The sequence below is a fragment of the Lactuca saligna genome, chromosome 2, assembly GCF_052625555.1.
Source record: "Lactuca saligna cultivar CGN05327 chromosome 2, ASM5262555v1, whole genome shotgun sequence".
Classification (NCBI taxonomy): domain Eukaryota; kingdom Viridiplantae; phylum Streptophyta; class Magnoliopsida; order Asterales; family Asteraceae; genus Lactuca; species Lactuca saligna.
In genome coordinates, this window is record NC_136418.1 from 133,680,337 (window position 1) to 133,702,414 (window position 22,078).

Here is a 22,078-nt window from a genome sequence, read left to right on the forward strand (position 1 = left end):
ACTTGATCAATATTCAACAAGATCACTTTTAGTCAACAAATATAATCCTATTACACTAAAAGAATATTGATGATATTAAATCACCAACAGTATTATGTACAAATAACACTCTAAATAGATACAGCATGTGAACACGATTCCATGGATATAAAAGTTACGACTGCTTAAAGAAAACGAACGATCAAATAACAGTTTGCGGCCTGAAATTTTCACATCAAACGTTGTGTATGGTACTTTAAAATGTGAATTTTTGAACCCAATTTTTTTTTACCATAATCACTAATCAATCTAGTATTTGGTTTTGTAGTTAACTCATTTTGACCTAAACAGTCTACCACAGTTGTGGATAAGAACGAAACAACGTGTTACTGACTTTCCCACAAATGAACCTTCAAACAATTTGTTGGAATGGCTACGGGCCTCCTTAAGTAATTTTGAAAATGTTTTATGAATTAGACAACACTCTTAGTATTTGATTCTACTTTTGAAATTTTGTAACAAGAAGTTATAGTACCTTAGCGAAAAGTGTCGAATCATAGCAACTAGAAATATACTATAAAACGACTTTAAACACAATTTTAACAAAGCTATGCTATTTTTTTAGATACATATATTTACATATTTTGAACTATAATTTCCAGGACATCAAACTAGTGTTTTCAACAAAAAAATGTGAGTTGTCATTTTTCATCGGAATTGTGTGTGGGTAAAGAGGAGACACTTGTCAACCATAGGGAGGTGCCACTTGTTCATTTTATTGGTGGACCACATCAGCCTCCCCTCTCTATATAAGAGAGAGGTTAATTACCCATCTCCCTCAACTCTCTCTCTCTCTGTTCTCTCTCAGATCTCTCACGCGTCGCCGCCACATGTCATCGTATAGCATAACCGGATATTTTCCAACCACCACTTGTTGCCACCGAAGACAACCCTATCCTCATAACAGTTCCCTCCCATCCACAGCAGCCAAAACAACCGCCAAAGCCACCAAAAACCACCACCGACGGTCGTCAGAGTGGTTTTCCTGTGAGATACTTGCATTAATTTAATTATTTATTATTATTGTAGTTGTTTCGGTATTGTAGTTGTTTAGTGTATGCATCATAGTTAAACATAACTAAGATTCTATAGGCTGAGAATGTTTGGTTTATCCTTACTTCCTGTTCTTTTCTAATAAATGGCTTAGGGTAGGATCATGTATTCGATAGCCTATAGGATCCAGTGTTATGTATGATTAGCATACACGAGCACTGCAGGGTAGGTAGAAGCTTCATGGATGAGTTGTGTGGGGTTAGTCGGCCAGTTTCTTGATGTTTGGCTTTCCTCTAGGGAGTAAGGATTGAGAGTATGCATATGTTAGTATGTATTGTTAGGGTGTTGTGATGATCCTCTGGGACAAATACGGGTAGGTGTGGAAGGTAATATGGGCTCGTACTACTGAAAGCACAGGACACGTACACGTAACAAGGAAGTCACAACCCCCAAGGCTTTGTTGGGAGTTGGTTCCCCTGATATGATATGTGTGTTATCTGATATATCCCTAGTTTATTTTTAGTATGGTGATGACGCGATGCTTTGAGACAGGATTCGGTTTAGGATCAGGAGGTGGCAGCCAGGGTGGGCCAGCAGTGACAGATGACCGTATCATGGAGATTATCAACGACGAGATGGTTACCATTGTTCGGGGGAAAATTCTAAAGTTATTTGGGTCTATTAAGACCATGATGATGGAGTTCTTTGATGACAGATATATTGCTTTGTATTAGGTTGATGCTGCTGCTGCCACCGCAACCATTGCGACTACAAGGCTTGGTTTTGGGTGGGTTTTTCAGTATCGGGACATCAAAAATATGAAGCCCCCGAGTTTTGATGGAGTTCAAGACTCGATCATAGCCATGAGGTGGCTATCTAACGTTGAGGGATGCTTTTTCACCTGCTCTTGCTTAGCTGACCAAAAGGTCAGGTGTGCTCTAAATCTTCTGAGGTCCGGAGCGAAGGATTGGTGGAGACTTGTTATGGGGTCGTATTCTTCTGAACAGAGAGCTCTTGTTTCTTGGGAGCAGTTCTCGGAGATGTTCGGTACCAGATATGTGCCACGGATGGAGCGTGAGAAGTTGGCCCAGGAGTTTTTAGACCTAAGGCAGGGGACTGATTCGGTGATGGGGATCACCAGGATGTTCACAGAGAGGGGCATCTTTTTTCCCAAGTTTACTTTTGAGAAGGCTCGGATGACCGGTGACTTGAGCATGCTCAAGACGAATATCTAGCGGTTTGTTTCCACCCAACGCTATGATAATTTGTTACAGATGCAGGAGGCCGCCCGGTGGCATGAGATTGAGATGGAGCTGCAGAAGAGTAAGCAGAGACCGATCCTGGCGTAGTTGCATCCAACGCCGAAGCGGTTCAAGTCCATTGATTCTAGATCTATAAGGTAGAGGGGCCGAACTTGTGGAAGTGCGGCAAGGTTCATGAGGGGGCCTATCGATCAGGAAGTGTGTGCCATAAATGTTGCAAGGAGGGGCACTATGCAAGGAATTGCCACGAGCTGGCCCCAACTCTGAGTACCAGGATCTGCTATCATTGTGATCAGGTTGGCCATGCGAAGGTTAGTTGTCCATTACTCACCGCCAAGCCGGCGTAGGCCTTGACTCCAACTACTTTGAGGATCATCGATGGGCGCCAGGGGAGGGCAGAACCCCCGAGGGCTCGAGGTTGTGCTTTTCAGCTCACTATCGAGGAGGCCAGAGCATCTTCGGATGTTGTGACTGGTATGTATCTATTCATTATTCCATTAATTATGTTTTGAGCTATGCTTATATATATATATATATATATATATATATATATATATATACCTCTGATAGGTACGTTCCTAGTGAACTCTTTGACGGTTCTTGTGTTGTTTGACTTGGGTGCGATTCGGTCGTTTGTATCTTGGTGTTTTAGTAGGGAGTTTAACATTCCCATTGGCGAGTTAGAGTGTACGTTGCGGATTTCTATTGCCAACGAACACAGGATTTCTACGTCTACGCTATTTCAGGGATGTATGCCAGAGATCTTCGGGGTGCCTTACCCAATTGATTTGATTTTGATTCCTATGTAAGATGTTTGCGTGATAGTTGGTACAAACTGGCTGAGCAGGTTTGGAGCCATGATTGATTGTGAGGGCCAACGAGATGTAATTTGAACCCCAAATGGGGGAGAACTAGTTATCTATGGATAGGGCACCAGGATGGGTTCATGGTTTTGTTCAGCGGTCAGGGCTCGTCAGTATATTCAACATTGGTGTGCAAGTTACTTGGCTTATGTGGTGGATACGTGTGTTGGGGATCAAATTACAGTTTCATAGGTCACAGTTATTAAGAAGTTTGTAGATGTGTACTCGAAGGAGTTACCCGGTGTGCCTCCCGAAAGGCAGGTCGAGTTCATGATCGACCTTGTTCCAGGTGCGGCCCCTATTGCCAAGGCGTCGTACCGCTTGGCATCGCCCAAGATACAGGAGTTATCTTCTCAATTGTAGGAACTGTTAGGCAAGCAGTTCATCAGACCGATCAGTTCTCCGTAGGGAGCGCCGATACTGTTCGTCAAGAAGAATAATGGTTCACACCAGATGTGCATTGATTACTGACAGTTGAACAAGTTATCAATATTTAATTTAGTGAAAAAAAAACGATATATATAGGTTGTCAATATATGTTTAAATTAAGTAACCTTTATTACAGAATGAATGTCTAATTAGAATGTTTATGCTTATATAACAATATAATTAAGAAGCATTTTTAAATAATTGAAAAACATAAAATAATAACAAGTGGAAAATAGTTAATTCAAAAATACCAAAAATTGTCATGTGGCAAAATGAATGAGAAAATGACATGTAGCAAAATGATTCTTATTTATTAGATAGATTTTTTTATGTTGTTTTATCTTATTTTTTTTATTGTCTCGGCTTTGTATAACTTCATATTTATTTTTTTATATGTTCTCTTGTGTTTAAAATTTTATATTTTGACGACTTACGTGTTTCCTTTATCAAATTCAAATATTCCAAAATTGGATTCCGATCGTAACTTATCAATTTAATCGTGATTAATTTCATCTAGAATTTCACCCAATTTAAATTTGTATTTCCTTATATAAATTTTTTTTAATGATCATGAGTTTCTTTTCTTCAAAAATATTTCAAGCATTTATTTCTTATGCGTTCCTTTATCAAATTTAAATTTGTATTTTTCCTTATATCCATAAAAAAAAAAAATTTATTCTGATAACTTATGTATTTCCTTTATCAAATTTAAACTTTCCAAAATATGATTTAATCGTAACCTACAATTTAATCGTCATTAATTACATCTAATTTAAATTTATTTTTTCCATATATAATTTTTTTAATGATCCTGATTTTTCCCTCCAAAAATATTTCAATCATTTATTTTTAGATAATGTTACTCCATTATATGTATTTATTTCCTCATATAAAATAATAAAACTTACCTATATATATATATATATATATATATATATATATATATATATATATATATATATATATATATATATATATATATATATGCTTAGGTTATTATATTCTAACTAATTATTTTGTGAATGTATGAATGATTGTGGACCAATCATTTTACTTATTTTAAGAAAGTGATTAATACATATTATTGAATTAAATATAATTAAAAAATACCATCTAATTTAACTAGAAATGTATTTTAGTCAATTAATATAGATTTAATAAATGAAATTTGCATATTTTAAGGGGTCATAGATTCTTTTAATTTTAAAAATTCAGTTTACAAATTATAAGGTTTTTAATTCGGACATTCTGACAGAATATGTTTGAGTATCTTCAAAAATAAAAATATTCTCGAACCGTAAAATAATAAAAATATTCTTGAACATATTTATTAATCACGACTTGAAAATTTTCTTGTAGAATAACAAAATTCACGAACCATCAATTGAATAATTAAAACAAAAATTACAGTAATTCTTATAGAATACATGTAACAATTGCTAAGAATTATATTTATTGTTAAAGAATAAAACTAAAAAAAAAATTCAAATCGGGAAAAAAAAAACATCAAAATCTAACAAATACACTAATTCATTCTAAAAGAATAATGTTGCTATGAAACACTTTCAATTTTGTTGTCCGTTCTTCAAGCGTCAACATCTTCAAGCATCAACTTTTGTGAAAACAAATCCAATTGTAGTTTAGAATCCAATAACGCATTAGCAAATGATAAATACAAAACTATATTCCTTTGGAAAAATATGCGGACTTGTTAACTTCACCAAAACCAATAACCAAAATTTGTAGAACATGTATAATCAATGAGAAAATATTCATATTCCATTCCAACAGAATTAGAATTCGTGTTTCCATTCCGATAGAATTTGAATTCGTGATTTCATTCCGATAGAATTGGAATTGTATAAAATACACAAACCACTAAGGGATTACTAGAAAGTAGTTTCATAAGTTGATGGAAAAATATATGAATCATACATAGAAAGGAGGAGTAAAATTTGTGATAACTTGGACGCCTCGTATAGAAGACCGAGGATATGAAAAATAAAAAACTAAATTCTTTTGCAAAAATATGTGGACTTGTGAATTGCACCAAACCAATAATCAAGAATGTAGAACATGCATAAATTAGTGAGAAAATAGTCATATTCCATTCCAACAGAATTGAAATTCACGATTCCATTCTGAGAGAATTGGAATTCGTGATTCTATTCCGATAGAATTGTAATTGTAGAAAATACACAAATCACAAAGGAAATATTGAGATTTAATTCCCACAGAATCGGAATTCGCCACCATCTGTAGGAAATCAGTGCAAATATGATTAAGTTCTTCCAACTTGCCATTACTAATCAAATATTTGAGCAAGCATATGTCAATCAGAAGCAATGAATAAGTATGAAACAGAATATGAAAGATATTAAGCAAACATATTCTGTATGTATGTATGTATGTATGTGATGGGTCTTATACAAACAATCCTATGTGTGCATGCAACCCTAGTATTGGATCTATGTTTTCACTATTAGTTATACAACTTTATGAACACAAAAAAAAACCTGGCATGCTACTATAATTTTCGAAATTCATATATAAAGCTAGAATACATACCTTTTGTTGTTATATAGCAATAACAACTAGTTCCTTGAATTTCCTTAGCTCTTGAAAGCAAGTACCACAAGTGTAGTACCTCTAATGGAGTCACAAACACCATATGCAACTTGGATGAAAAGGAGAAGAAAAAGAGGCACCAAAAAAACGGCTGGAAACCCTAATGGAAGTGTTATTCACGTTTTTGGGGCTTAAGGGTCCCTTTTATACATGTAGGCTATTAGGGTTTACAACTAGGAAACCCTAATCTGACTGCTTAGGCCCTAAGCAGCCCATGGACTCCTTAAACATATCCCTTGGACGATTTCTAATGGGCTTCCCATAGAATTCGTTCAACCTATATATTATTAGGTGATCCATAGCCTAATTATAATTATCTTATAATTACAACTTCAGTCCCCTAAGTTTAATTAATCTCTTTTAACCACAAAATTAATTCTTAATTAATTCTTGACCAATATTAACTAAACAATATGATTTCTCCTTTAATATATTATTCTCATAATATATTAATAAATCATATTTAAACCTTTCTCTCCTTAAATCATCCTACATATTGCTATGGTGAAGGCAACCCAAAAGGACCATGCTCATAATCGGGTCAAGTACATACCAAAACAGTTATGGACTTAGACACTAATCCAACAGTCTCCCACTTGGATAAGTCTAATAACTATTTTCCGTATGACTTCAGAACCTGATCAGCAATCGTAGCTTTCAAAAGCCGCTATCAACTCTGATCTTATCAGATAGCGTGTCCTCTAGATAAGGGATTATATATTCCTCCATTAACAAGATATCGTATAGACAAAAGACATGAATTTCAATCATTCTCTCTATACTATTTCCCAACTTCCGATTCATGACGACTGATAACAGACTACAATTGAACACATCAACTTAGTCCCGGCTTGGCCAAGCGCTTAGGTGTCATCACTAAATCATCGAGAGGCCCACATATATCGCTTTTATCCCACTTTAGGTAAAAGGAATGGATAAACTTCGACTCAAATGCTCGCTTGCATTTACTGATCGAATCACACACAACAATAAGTTTTATAACACCAAGTTACTGGTGCGTTTACTTATTATCAATGTGTAACTGACCAACAAATAACAACTCACACGTCTCGGTTTCAAGAATATACAATATTATCGTCTCACTAATCACTCGTGATAAAACCGTGAAGTGATCCAAGTGAGCGTGGGTTTAATCCAATACTTCAATCTTATCAAAGCACTCACGAACTCTGCAGCAAACTTGTGCCATGTCTAAACACTTCAGACAATCTACAGACAGATTCATGACAGTCTTTATTCATACCTACTCCCAACGTATGACCAACTGTGGATGTTTGAATAACCTAGTTATTCTGGAAGTCAAAACATGCAAATTGAAACATAACAACAATACTTAATCCTATATGGCCCCAAACTTGTGAGAGTAAATAAAACCCTTCTATTTATCCACCATATTGATTACTCATTATTTATCATTTAATGTTTCGGATAATCAACTCATTGCTTGAATTACAACAACAATTGTCCCATGCTCTAAGCATGCACACCGTGTTTCCTATGGTCCATGCTTTGTGAAATAGATCAATTGAACACATTTCCAATCATTCTCATTTCACAACTCCAAATCCATTTTCATAAGTGTAAGAATATCAAATTCTCGTTACTTATAGAATATGCTAGATCTTAACACTTTATGCAATGATCCCTTCATAATGTCACTGCACTATTGCCAATGATATTACAAAGTCTTCTATCGGAGATTTTTACAAGACAATTCCTTAGATATGATGTCTCTCACTCAAAGTACATTCCTTTGAACATCCTTTTGCATAAAAGTTTCTAATCTAGACAAAGATTTTCAATATTTACTTCCTAATATGAACACGCTTCCATATTTTCCTCATGACAACCCATTCTTAATAGAATCTTTTCTATTTGTAATGATGTCGATATGGTCCATCCAATATGGAAACATTTCCATATTTTCCAATACTATACTTCCAACTACTCACAAGCAACCAATTCTCGTCGAACTTTGGATTGTCCTTTGATAGTTGTTTAATTATTTTAGTCAAAACCAATTCTAGTCCCTTTTTCCCTCTAAATGCGCTAGACATTTGGAAAATTTTAGAATGGTAAAATACTATAGCATTTGCAATCGATCCTATACCCAAAGCGTATGGGACACGATGCATAATGTCTTACATAAAGATATGATACTTTACCAATCTTTTGCCATAATATTTTATGTGTCATGTTCTCATAATTCGAACTATGAAGAGGGATGCCGTAATCATAATCGTTTTAAGAACACACAATGTATCCTTTGACTAAAAATATTAAAATTTCTTATTCTAAGCTTTAGATTTTGAAACGGAGTATAATATTCTCTCCCTTAATTATAGCAAAACAACTTTTCAACCCATGCAACTTTGCAAATTGAATCTTTGTTTTTCTATAATTAATATTGCTAACTTGCAATAGTTTCCATAATAATCATACAATCATAACTTGTATGCTCCCACTATCATGATGATTACTATAAAACATAACACTTATGCTCCCACTAGCTTCGACATGTATTCATAAACATCTTAACTTTCAGAAATACAATAACTATTGAATTTCTTAAGTCCATGTTTCTAATACTTAGTGCTTTGATAATCTTTTATCAAGGCTTCTTGAACTTATACACCTTTGCCTTAGATAGTTCATATGTGTGTCTTAACAATTAAGACTAATTGCCAAACCTCACAATTCAAATTATGGAAAGGGATACCGTAACCATGATCGAATTCAAGAATGCAATTTTACAATCACTATCTTCTTAAAATCTTTCTCAGTGAAAGCATTTCCTCACAATCATTTTCATGAAGGAGGAAATCTTATGACACTTAGATTTAAATGGTGTATTTGTTCCTATCCATGTGAATTTGTTAAAACCAAAGTTTATGACAAATTCAAACTCATATGGACTGACCTTTCTTAATCTTGATTTCTTGCCTTATGGTAGCACAGCTGCCCACCACGTCTTCCAAGTAGTTAAGCAGCTCACCCTTTCTTATCAATGTACTTTCATTGATCAAGGTCCTTGCTTTTTATGCATTCAAATGAGAATTCATAGAACTCACATGCATAATTAACTCGATTGGATTGGCACAGAATCAAAATAATGTCAACACGATAGGTTGTAAACCTCAACTCGTGCGCTAGTGATGATCGATATGGTTTATTTGATTTGTTCTTGAAACTTTTTCAAAACATTAAAACTCCCACTGACCTCTTGACATATATGATTCTCTTTGTCAAGAAACATTTCTTGACAATCAAATATTCAAGAGTCAGTGCAGTTATTATACAGACAAGAACACTTCACAAGTTGGTCCTAGTTGGTCTTTGTCTTATCCAAGACATCACAACTTACCAATCTCAAATGTACAAGAATAAGAAAACTTTTCCAAGTTCCATATTTGATGAGTGTTATAAACCTACTTAAAACTTTTCACTCAATGTCACAATCTTGACTTTAAGACTTGATATTGGAACGAAGTGTGATTGACTTCTTGATTTAACCATTTCTACAATACTTGATTCCTCTTCTTAGACATGCAATTTCACTAAGACTCACTTAGAGGATCTATTGAGACATGGTTCTTAATCTTTAAGACTTATCATAAAACACAATAAAAGGTACTCTCCCTTCTTCCTAGAAAAGAGAAACTTTTATCTTTCTGCGTACTCGATTCTTCTTTATTCGTTCTACTATTCATTGAAACTCTTTCAATCAATCTCAGAATTACACTTAATCTTATAAGTATAATCACATTTACTAAACTTTAGTAAATCATGACGAATATCTTTGTCACTCTTGTGGTGGACTTGATCAACGCACAACCTAGTGTACTTGATCTCCTAGTCCTTCAACTAACACTTTGCCAAAGAATTAGTCTAAGTTTCCCAAATGTGAAAGTTTTCCATTCATCATACAATACACATTGCATGATTCCAAGTTTCTGTCCAATTGAAACTTGGGCGATGAGAAAGTCTCCCTATTTGGTACACTTTTGACATTTCCATAATTAAGAATCAAATCCATTTTGCTAATAATAGAAGTACATGAACATCAATTTTTCATATATTTCATTGTAAGGATAAATAAATAAGACAAAATCAAAATTTATTTTATTGCGGAAAAAACTTGTCCTTACAATGCAATTCAACTGAAAAACTATGTTAACAATCTATTCTAACTCCAAGTTGTAGCTCAAGAATCCATTCTTCAAGTAATGCGATCGAAATCCATTTCTTCATGATCAGATTCAGCTCACTTCTTTTCTCAAGCTTCCTCTCTTTTCTTCGATCCTACAAAACATCAAAATGTAATATTATCACATCATGTATTAAGAATCTAGAATAGGAACTTAAAAGAGTTAGTTAATGGATTTTACCTGAAGCAGAGCCATACGTCTTGACTCTCCCATCTCTTAGATCTCTCAGGTAATTAGGGCAGCTTCGTCTCCAATGCCCTTTCTCTTGGCAATAAAAGCAAATAGACTCCTTTGGCACAACACATCGGACAATCACAGACTTAGTTCTTTCTGGACTTCCAATGTTGCCAGTGTCCATTGAAGTTTGGGAGTTTGATTCACTAGACAAATTTGCTTGACCAGCACGCCAAATCATTGCTGATTCAGCAGCTATAAGCAAATAGGTGAGATCAATTAGGGTCACGTCGTGGTCCATCATATAGTACTCTCTAACGAACTCACTATATGATTCAGGAAGTGACTGAAGAACCCAGTCAACAGCCAACTCACTTGAAATCTTGACACCCAACATGTTTAACCTATCAATGTATGACTTCATCTCTAAGACGTGCGCACACACAGGTTTCCCATCTTCGTGTTTACTTGCCAAAAGGGCTTGAGTGAGCTTGAACTTTTCAAGCCTTTGAACTTGTGGGTCAGGGAGAATAATTGGAGGAGGTGGAGGAAGTGAAGCATGACTCTCATTTCCTTGATCGTATCTCGGAACGTCATCTTCATTTGGAAAGCTTGTTCCAAAGGATTTGGGAAGACCATTGTAAGATTCAGACATCTACAAAACGGGAGAAAATTCAAGTTAAGTTGATTAGATTTCTTGATGCAACACCCAAATGAAACATCAAGCTAGGATCCAACACAATACTCTACAACCTAGAAGAGGGATGCCGTAATCTAGTTGCAGAATATTTGAAGGTAGGTAAATGACGATTTACCAATTTCCACCATGAAAAACGAAAAAGAAGTTTAAGTTTTAAATGAATTGAAACTCCTAGAACTTTTGAGACTCATTGAACTCTTCAATGGCATGTTTAATCTCGATTATGCCCTACTATTCGTGACTGGGATGCCGAGGATCACAAACAAGGTGTAAATAACCATACGAATCACGTGGTGCACCCAATGCTACTATCACCTAATCAATGTGTCGGTTAGCCACACACGCTCCATTGATCTATGATAAGCATCGAGTCACCCTTTGCCACCAATGTCATCCCCAAATTAGTGTGCCGGTTAACCACACACGCTCCACTAACGTTTGACAAGGGTACGAAGTGTAATTCCATGGGTTAGCATACAATTTCACATTTTGCCTAAAGTAACTATGATTTGGGAATTTGAAAAAGCATTTAGTTACTTTGTACTTCATTATACTTATAATGGAAGGTTTCTGTTCTATCCTACCCGTTCGGCTAACGACCCTCCACTAGTCAAGAGTGCGGTGGGTAAGAGTGGATACCCATTCAATCGCCATTTTATAGGCAATTTCCTTAAACACCCCTTATAGACTAGCTTCGTGAATGAGGCCTACTAACGGTAAGACTGAATTTTTAGTTATACATATATAATATTAAACTTTTAATGTTATATATAGTATAAGGGTGTATTTTACACTTTTAAAATACTAGGTGGTTTAAATTATACTTTTAATTAACCAAAATCATTATGGATTTATTAAATCTCTTTTAATTATACACTTAATTAATTTAATAAAACCATAAGGGTTTAATTTGAACTTTTCAAAATCAGAGTTTTGGAATTTAGACTTTCAAAATTAACTTTTAATCAACAATTTAAATTCCAAAACTTGAGGGCAAGTTTTGAAACTCTTCAAAACAATTAGGTTTTAATCTCACTTAAAATTTTCGAATTTAAGACATTTAAATTAAAATTTTAAATATTAAAACTCTTGATTTAATAATTACCATAAATTAAACAATTAATTTAAATTATTAAATCACAAGGGATTATCTAGATCATGAGGATAATTACCAATTATACATCTAAGATATCCTAATCCCTTGAATCCCTCTCTAAATCTCGAAAATAAGGGATGGGATAATTGAATATCTTTAATTACCATATTTAACAATTAAAAGATAATTACAAGATATGGGATTATCCAAATCCCTAAAATTTAGGATCTAACCTTGGGGAAGGAGGTAATTTCGAAATCCAAGGGTTGGATAACCCTAGATTTCAAAATCATGGAGGCTAAGGAAAGAATTTGGGAAACCCTAGCAAAAATCGCCATCTAGGGTTTTGCAACCCTAATTGCGAAAATTACCTAGCCTTTAGGGTTTATTAGCCATAAACCCAAATATTTCAAGTTCACAAATTTGAATAAAAGCTAATTGAAAACAAAAACCAATGGCTCTGATACCACTGATGGGTCTTATACAAACAATCCTATGTGTGCATGCAATCCTAGTATTGGATCTATGTTTTCACTATTAGTTATACAACTTTATGAACACAAAAAAAAAACCTGGCATGCTACTATAATTTTCGAAATTCATATATAAAGCTAGAATACATACCGTTTGTTGTTATATAGCAATAACAACTAGTTCCTTGAATTTCCTTAGCTCTTGAAAGCAAGTACCACAAGTGTAGTACCTCTAATGGAGTCACAAACACCATATGCAACTTGGATGAAGAGGAGAAGAAAAAGAGGCACCAAAAAAACGGCTGGAAACCCTAATGGAAGTGTTGTTCACGTTTTTAGGGCTTAAGGGTCCCTTTTATACATGTAGGCTATTAGGGTTTACAACTAGGAAACCCTAATCTGACTACTTAGGCCCTAAGCAGCCCATGGACTCCTTAAACATATCCCTTGGACGATTTCTAATGGGCTTCCCATAGAATTCGTTCAACCTATATATTATTAGGTGATCCATAGCCTAATTATAATTATCTTATAATTACAACTTCAGTCCCCTAAGTTTAATTAATCTCTTTTAACCACAAAATTAATTCTTAATTAATTCTTGACCAATATTAATTAAACAATATGATTTCTCCTTTAATATATTATTCTCATAATATATTAATAAATCATATTTAAACCTTTCTCTCCTTAAATCATCCTACATATTGCTATGGTGAAGGCAACCCAAAAGGACCATGCTCATAATCGGGTCAAGTACATACCAAAACAGTTAAAGGAGAAATCATATTGTTTAATTAATATTGGTCAATGAATAAGTATGAAACAGAATATGAAAGATATTAAGCAAACATATTCTGTATGTATGTATGTATGTATGTATGTATGTATGTATGTATGTATGTATAAGTGAGGACTGTTCAAAAATTGAATGGCATGTGGAGACATATAACAAAGCATGCATGTTTCAGTATGTAGAAAAGGTTATAAAAATCTCGTCTCTAATACAAAACATTTCTTTGGTTAAAATTACAAAAACAACTTTCCGTGAGGAACAGAAAGCTTAACTCAAAAAAGGAAAAAACCAACCAAGATGAAAAGAAAGAAATCACAGGTGTGTTCCATGGTCAAACACCATTCTCCAAAAATGAGAAAAACCAACCGATAGTTTCACCAATACATAAAGAAGAGGAGTTTGAAGATGGGAAAGTCTTTTATTAACACACTTTACTCGATTCCTCTAAAATTAAATAGAACACACAATTTGATTCACATCAAAAACGAAAAAGAGAGTTAAAATATGAGAAGGTATTTTGTCGAACAGCTGGTGGGCTTCTTTGAATACAGTTGCAAACGAAAAAATTTTGCCAAGTGGTTTTCCAAAAACAACATGATATGAGCGTACTTTGACTCAAGGTTGGTTGTTAAAATTATAAATTTCTACAAAGTCTAAACATACTAACAAAAGAAATACGTAATGAAAAAAATTATATATAGAAAATAAGTGATTAAAAGCACAGGTTTGAAGCTGGTCGAAAAAATTCAAGGGAAGGGATGTCCATTACCAAACTATTTAGCATGTCCACTGCAAGGTTTCGTCGCCGATTGGGACGAATTCGGTGAATCAGACACCGATTGAGGGTGGAGATGTTTTACCGACAGCCATAACAGCGAATGGCGGGTGGAGATTGGCAGCAACAGCAAACGATGGTATTCCAATCTGGATGAACCCTAGATTGTTAGTATTTGGGTTATGATGGCAACCGGTAAAACTCGAATAAACTTCAATTTCACCTGATGGGATCGGTCGAAGGTGTGGATGCCGGAAGGGAGCGACGAGTGACGGAGTAGACATGGCAGACAGATAAAGTCGATGAGTAATTGTTGATGGCAATTGGAGATGTCGATAGCAATCGATTTTTGTAGAACTCAAGATCGATTTTGTAGTCTATTCCAATTTTGCAGATCGGCCAAGATTTGGTTTTCAGATAAAGAGGGGAACGACTCTAGATATAAACCTGGAGAAATTATGTTAAAAGTCAATACCATGATTATAGGGATTATTTTTGGAAGTTATTAATCAAATTACTAAATTACCCTTATTTATTTATTTAGTTATTTGATTTTTTATTTAATTTTGATTGGCTCATATTTATGCATACAATCACACAATAATTACTTTGAGCACCTGAATATATATATATATATATATATATATATATATATATATATATATATATATATATGTATATATATATATATATATATATAGAGAGAGAGAGAGAGTGTTGTAAAACTTGCTGAGTTGGCTGATTACTCCTCCGAGTACTCACTACTCCCCCCCTTGCCGAGGCGAGTTACATAATCCTGAGTGCTCCCCGATCAGCCTCTTACTGAACTTAGTAGTGTTGTGAAATCCTGTCAACTCGGTGATTAATATGTGTAATATACTTAATGATTTATTATTAAACACACACACACACATGCGATTATTACTACATATATATCTTAAATTTTCAGTAATTATTCATGAAGAGAGACCATTATGTTTTTTCATTTTTTGTGTATTCACATGTATCCAATTTTGTTATATATTTCAATCAATTTATGATTTTATCATATATAATATCACTAAAAATATTTCTACACAAATTTCCAAATCCGAGTACTCGCTACTCGGTAGTTGGCCGAACACGTACCGAGTAACGAGTTCTACAACCTTATATATATATATATATATATATATATATATATATATATATATATATATATATATATATATATATATAGAGTCAAGATCAAATAAGAAGGAAATTTTTGGTAGGAAGGTAAGAAGTTTTTTTTCTAAATATTTTTTTCGCGAACAAACAAAATGAATCATTAGATGATTCATTTGTAAGATGATTCACAAGAAAAAATTCTCAAAAACATCTCGATAATTCATTTATACAATGATTTTGTTGTTATTCACTAAAATTATCATAAAAATAAATTTTTTTCTTAATTTACTTAAAAATGAATCATAAAGATGTTTTTTTGAGAATTTTTTCTTGTGAATCATCTTACAAATGAATCATCTAGTGATTTATTTATTTTATTCGTCAAAAAAATATGTAGAAAAAAAACTTCTTACCTTCCTACCAAAAAAAAAATTCTTACCGGATCTATATCCTATATATATATATATATATATATATATATATATATATATATATATATATATATATATATATATATATATATATAGGCTTAAGTTATTCTATTTAAAGTAATTATTGTGTTATTGTATGCATAAATGTGGGTCAATTAAATTTACTTATTTTAAGAAAGTGATTAATATATATTATTGAATTAACTATAATTGAAAAATATCATCTTATTTAATTGCAAGGGTATTTTAGTCAATTAATATAGATTTAATAAAGGAAAAATGCATTTTTTAAGGAATCATATATTCTATTAATTTTAAAAATCCAACTTTACGAATTATAATTCTTTTAATTCGGACATTCAGACAGAATATGTTTATGGGTATATTCAAAAATAAAAATATTCTTGAACCATAAATAATAAAAATATTCTTGAACCTATTTCTATTTCTTGAACGTGACTTTAAAAATTTCTTGTAGAATAACAAATTCTTGAACAATCAATTGAAGAATAAAAACAAAAAATACATTATTTCTGATAGAATACGGGTAACAATTGTTAAGAATTTCATTTATTGTTAAAGAATAAAACTAAAAAAACTTTCAAAACGGGTAAGAAAACATCAAAATGTAACAACGACACTAATACATACTAAAAGAATAATGATGCTTAGAATCACTTTCAATTTTGTGGTTCGTTATTCAAGCATCAACTTATGTGATTCCAATAGAATTGGAATTCGTGATTCCATTCCAACAGAACTGATCACTATTTGGAATTTGTGATTCCAACAGAATTGAAATTTGTGATTCCAGCAGATCATGAGGAAAAATTAGTGATTCCAATAGAATTGGAATTTGTGATTCCAACAAAATTAGAACTTATAGTCTTGTACAACCCCATTGGAAAATCAAACTGATCAGTTGGGTAGTGAATCAAGCCCTAAAATAAGCAGAAGCAACAAATATCATTAACAAAACTAAACAAAATAAACAATCAAATTTCAATGAAACCTAAGTCTGTTTTTCAATTCACTAAACCAACCTAATATTGAAACAAAACTCTTCCTCGTCCCTCTCAATTCTTTGAAACCTGCAAAACAAACAAATAAAAAAAATTATTTTATAGCATATATATTAAAATCTAAAAAAGCAAAACACAATCTGTTGAAAGGGGGAGAGTTAGGGTTGAAGCAATTCACTAGGGGCACCCTAAAGACATCGGTCCTTGTTGGTGGAATCCCTACCAGCCTGTCACAGTTGAGTAATCTTGGGGTGTTGGATTTGTCCTTCAACAACTTGTCCTTCATAATCAAACATTTTTGTTATATACGAGGTGAAAATTAACCTAAAAGGTTATGGAGAGTGTATGCATTCTGTGAGTTCGTAATCTTTCTAATTAGGAATATGACATAAAAATCCTGATTAATTGTTGTTATACTTTAATCAACAATACCCACTAGTTCCTCTGATTATAAAAAATTGTATCCGCTACAAATAAACAATCCTCACTCAAATAAAGAATCACAAACTACATACCGATCAAATACACGATTGCTTCAAGTTCATCAAATACAGTATCTGAACATACGAAGAACCGTTGATAACTTGGTTTTTTAGATGAAGATAAATCACAAGCTACATACCGATCACAAATGGTAGTGTTGTTGGCGAATAAAGAGCATGAGCAGTGCAGAGGCCGGTGGCGAAGAAAGTGTTTGGGGCGGACAATGGTGGCGATGGCTTTGTATCATCGGGCTTGTAATCATTGGTGATGACGCAGATGCACCAAGGAGGAGTCCTCCGGAGATCACTTGCCCATCCCTCTCTACATGTGATTCCTTGTCTATTAGCAGCCACTGCCTATATTGCTTTTGGGGTTGCCGACGATGGGAGAAGGAACACAAAGAGTCGCCGAGCCAAAACACCCCTTTAATTCGTCATTGTGGTTTTAAAAAGCGGATAGAAAAAAACTAGGTAGCTAAGTCAATAGTTACCATAATTATAGGCTATTATTTGTGGAAACTAGTTATCAAGTTACCTATTTACCCTCATTTATTTATTTAATTATTTATTTTTATTTTAAATTTTGATTGGCCCACATTTATGCATACAATAACACAATACTTACTTTAAACACATGAACCTAGCTCTCTCTCTCTTTATATATATATATATATATATATATATATATATATATATATATATATATATAGAGAGAGAGAGAGAGAGAGAGCTAGGTTCAAATGTTTTTCTCAAGTATTGTGTGCCAAAATGCACCAATGAGAATTCAAGAAATAATAAACAATTAAATAAATCATTTAAGGGTATTTTGGACCTTTTATACTTTTAATTAAGGAAATCATTTAATTAAATCTTGCAATTAAGGAAATAGAATAAGTATATTTGACCTAGCCTCTCTCTTAAATCGTGTCTAATAAAACCTCCAGAATCCTCAAACCTTTTTCACTCCTAGTTCACCAACCGGAAGATGCGATTGAAAAATTCTTCAATGTCGGAAGATGCGAAGGAAGGCACTCAACGGTTCTTCGTTCCTCTCCCGTCATCGGCAGCAAAGAAGATCAAGGGGAAGATCCCCCTGTACTCATCTTCGTCGGATTAAGGAGGAGAAGCACGATTGGAATCAGAAATCGGGAAGCACTTCCATTGATTCACCGATTCGAAGGAGGAGGATGAGGAAAATATTGATTCCATGAAATCCTTTATCGCTAATCGAGTCATCTGTCATCAAAATCGATTCTAATCTTATTAATTGATTTTGTGTTTGAACTAAATCAATCTGTTGAACAGAAATCGGGGAAAAGCAACAACAACAGATGGCAGTGAAGAGGTTCTCGGTGCCTGTTGTGGAGTCTACAAAAGAAGGTGAAAACAAAGGCAACAGTGGATTTTAGGTCGTCAACGACACCACCAAGAAACTGAATTGGTATGCTCTTGTACTAATCATAACATGTTTTTTTAGTTGTATCTCGAGTTCTTGACCACCAAGAAACTGAATTGATAAGACTCTCACTAATTTTTTTTGAAGAAATTGAAGAAGCACACCAAGTGTTCGATAAAATGCATAGTTGAAATCTAGGTTTTTTTACTGGTTACGATCATGTTATTTGGTGTAAAAATAAACCATTTGTTAATTGTTAGTAAGAATTTCAATTGGAATTCAGATACTTGTGTAAATGAATTTCAATGTCTGCCACATTCTATTAGAATTGTTAATTGTTTATATGCATTATGATAGAATTTTGGTTAATTGTTTATATGTATTTTCATAGAATTTCAATGTCTGCGACATTCTATTAGAATGGTTGTATTGTGTACTTTAGAATTTATAGTATGTTTTTTTAGTTACAGCTTAAATGAATCATTCTTGCAGAATGTCTTTCAGAATGATGTTAGTAACAATCATCAATTTGATGCCTATTATTCACAAAAGATTTTTAAAAGAATGTTATTTAAGTGCATTTTGTAATGTTTTCTGTCAGAATTATGATAGAATTTTGGTTAATTGTTTATATGTATTTTCATAGAATTTCAATGTCTGCGACATTCTATTAGAATGGTTGTATTGTGTACTTTAGAATTTATAGTATGTTTTTTTAGTTACAGCTTAAATCAATCATTCTTGCAGAATGTCTTTCAGAATGATGTTAGTAACAATCATCAATTTGATGCCTATTATTCACAAAAGATTTTTAAAAGAATGTTATTTAAGTGCATTTTGTAATGTTTTCTGTCAGAATTTATTTTATATAAATGTATTCTATTAGAATGTCTTTACGAATGTTTGTTAACTAGTATATTTGTTTAACGGATAATACTAACGAGTAATGTATCTTATTCTTTCAGAATTGCGTAGAGAAGGAATTCAATATTGATTATACAAGAAAAATATTTGGAATCGAGTTCAACAACAAGTATATATGCGAAGATCAAGTGGATTATACGAACCATTGAAGAAGATCAAGTGTATTTGTTCAATAATTGTATATTCAAGAATGCTATTTTTTAAGAATTTTATTCATCTTTGATGATATTCTTTTAGAATATGTATAACTATTTTAAATGTATAAGGATATTAGTCTGTACGAATATGAATGAATTTGTTTTTTATGTCTCAAATCAAATATTTGCATTGGAAATATATTTTGCAAGAATAAAATCGAAAATATATTTACTAGTTTATGGTTTGCATTCTATCATTCTAACAAAACAATATTCTATTAGAATAAAATTCTGAAAGAGCATCATTTAAACAAAAAATATTCTGACAGAATAAAATTGGTAAAAAATTGAAATTGAATTAATTAAAAAATTCAGATTTTTTTTTAAATTAGGATAATTAATCATCCCTAAAAATCCGAAAATTTCCTTTTATAAATGTAGTTAATTGTCCAAAATACCCTTTTGCTTAAAATTGTGTGATTATATGCTACATGTTACCCCATTGTAATATCATATACTCTCAAATCATATCCATTGATTAATTTCATCAATTGGTCCAGATCTGTGCATTCTGGCACACAATACTTAGTAAAAACAAAATAACCTAACCCTATATATATATATATATATATATATATATATATATATATATATATATATCGATTTTATAAACAACATTAACACTAAAACAAAGTGATTAACTTTTCTTTATATAACATACCAACCTATTTTGTTTTATATTTATATAGTAACAATAAAATTTATAAACTTACACAACAAATATACATATTTCGAATTTTGTCACGACATTATACCTTAAAAAATACAATTCCCTCCAAAATAATATTCGTCAGTAATTTCATCCATAATTTCATCCGATCTAAATTTGTATTTTCCTTATCTAAATTTTTTTAATGATCATGATTTTTTCCCTCAAATAATATTTCAAGCGTTTATTTCTTAGATAATGTTTCCCCGTTATAATTATTACTTTCTTCATATCCTCCTTAATAAATAAAGAACTTTTTGCTACTTGTCACATCCTCATTGATTTTGCCACATTTCATTTTGTGGTTATTTTCAATTAAATTTTTTCCACATAACATGTTGTGGTTGTTTCATTTTTATCAAATATATTAATTGTAATAAATATAATAATAAAAGCATTTCAATTTTATTAATTGACTTTCCTTTTAATTTCAAAATTTATAAATTAAAGCCCATTAGTTTTCTCTGTTTATTTATCTAAATTATTTGTTTAAATTAAAAAAAAAAAAAAAAAAACTTTAATTTTAATAATTCAATATTTTTTATTTTTCTTATAAATTCAACTTCTCAAATATTTATAATTTTATATATAGTTTTTTTAAATAAATCCATGTAATAAATGGGCCTTACACCTAGTAAAATAATAAAACTTACCAAAGATATATTTATATTTAACTTTTATAAGCAACATTAATAATAAAACAAAATGATGGATTCAAGTGACGATTCATCTTCTTTAAGAAAAAATAAGCTAAAAGTCTTGTCCCTAGTGTTTTACCTATCAATCTTTCGTCAAATCAAATTAATGTAATTATCTATAATTTCGAAGGTACTCATATGTAACGAGAAATGTCGTTCAACTAATAAAACAAAAAATATTATCTACAAAAAGATCATTCAATGATTATAGATATTTATCTATTTCAATGTATCTGGTAACACATTTTAATAATACAAATAACCATACTTTTTTTTAATAATTATTAAGGTTGTGAAAATCGTTCGGCGGTCGACTGGCGTTAACTGACCAGACTCGACGGGGATTAATCGGTGATTAATCGGGAACTCTAAATTATTAATAAAGTTATTTAAAAAATTAATATATCCTAAAAACAGAAGTATTTAAAAATTTAAAATTTTAAAATTTTAGTATAATATCTTAAATTTTGAAAATTAAAAATTTTGGTGTAATATTTGAAAATTAAAATAATATATTTTTTTAAATATTTCCCGCCTATGACTGCCGATGACCACCAATGACCGTCAAGCCCGAGTTTGACTGATTTTGATCAATTTCCATCAGACACCTTAA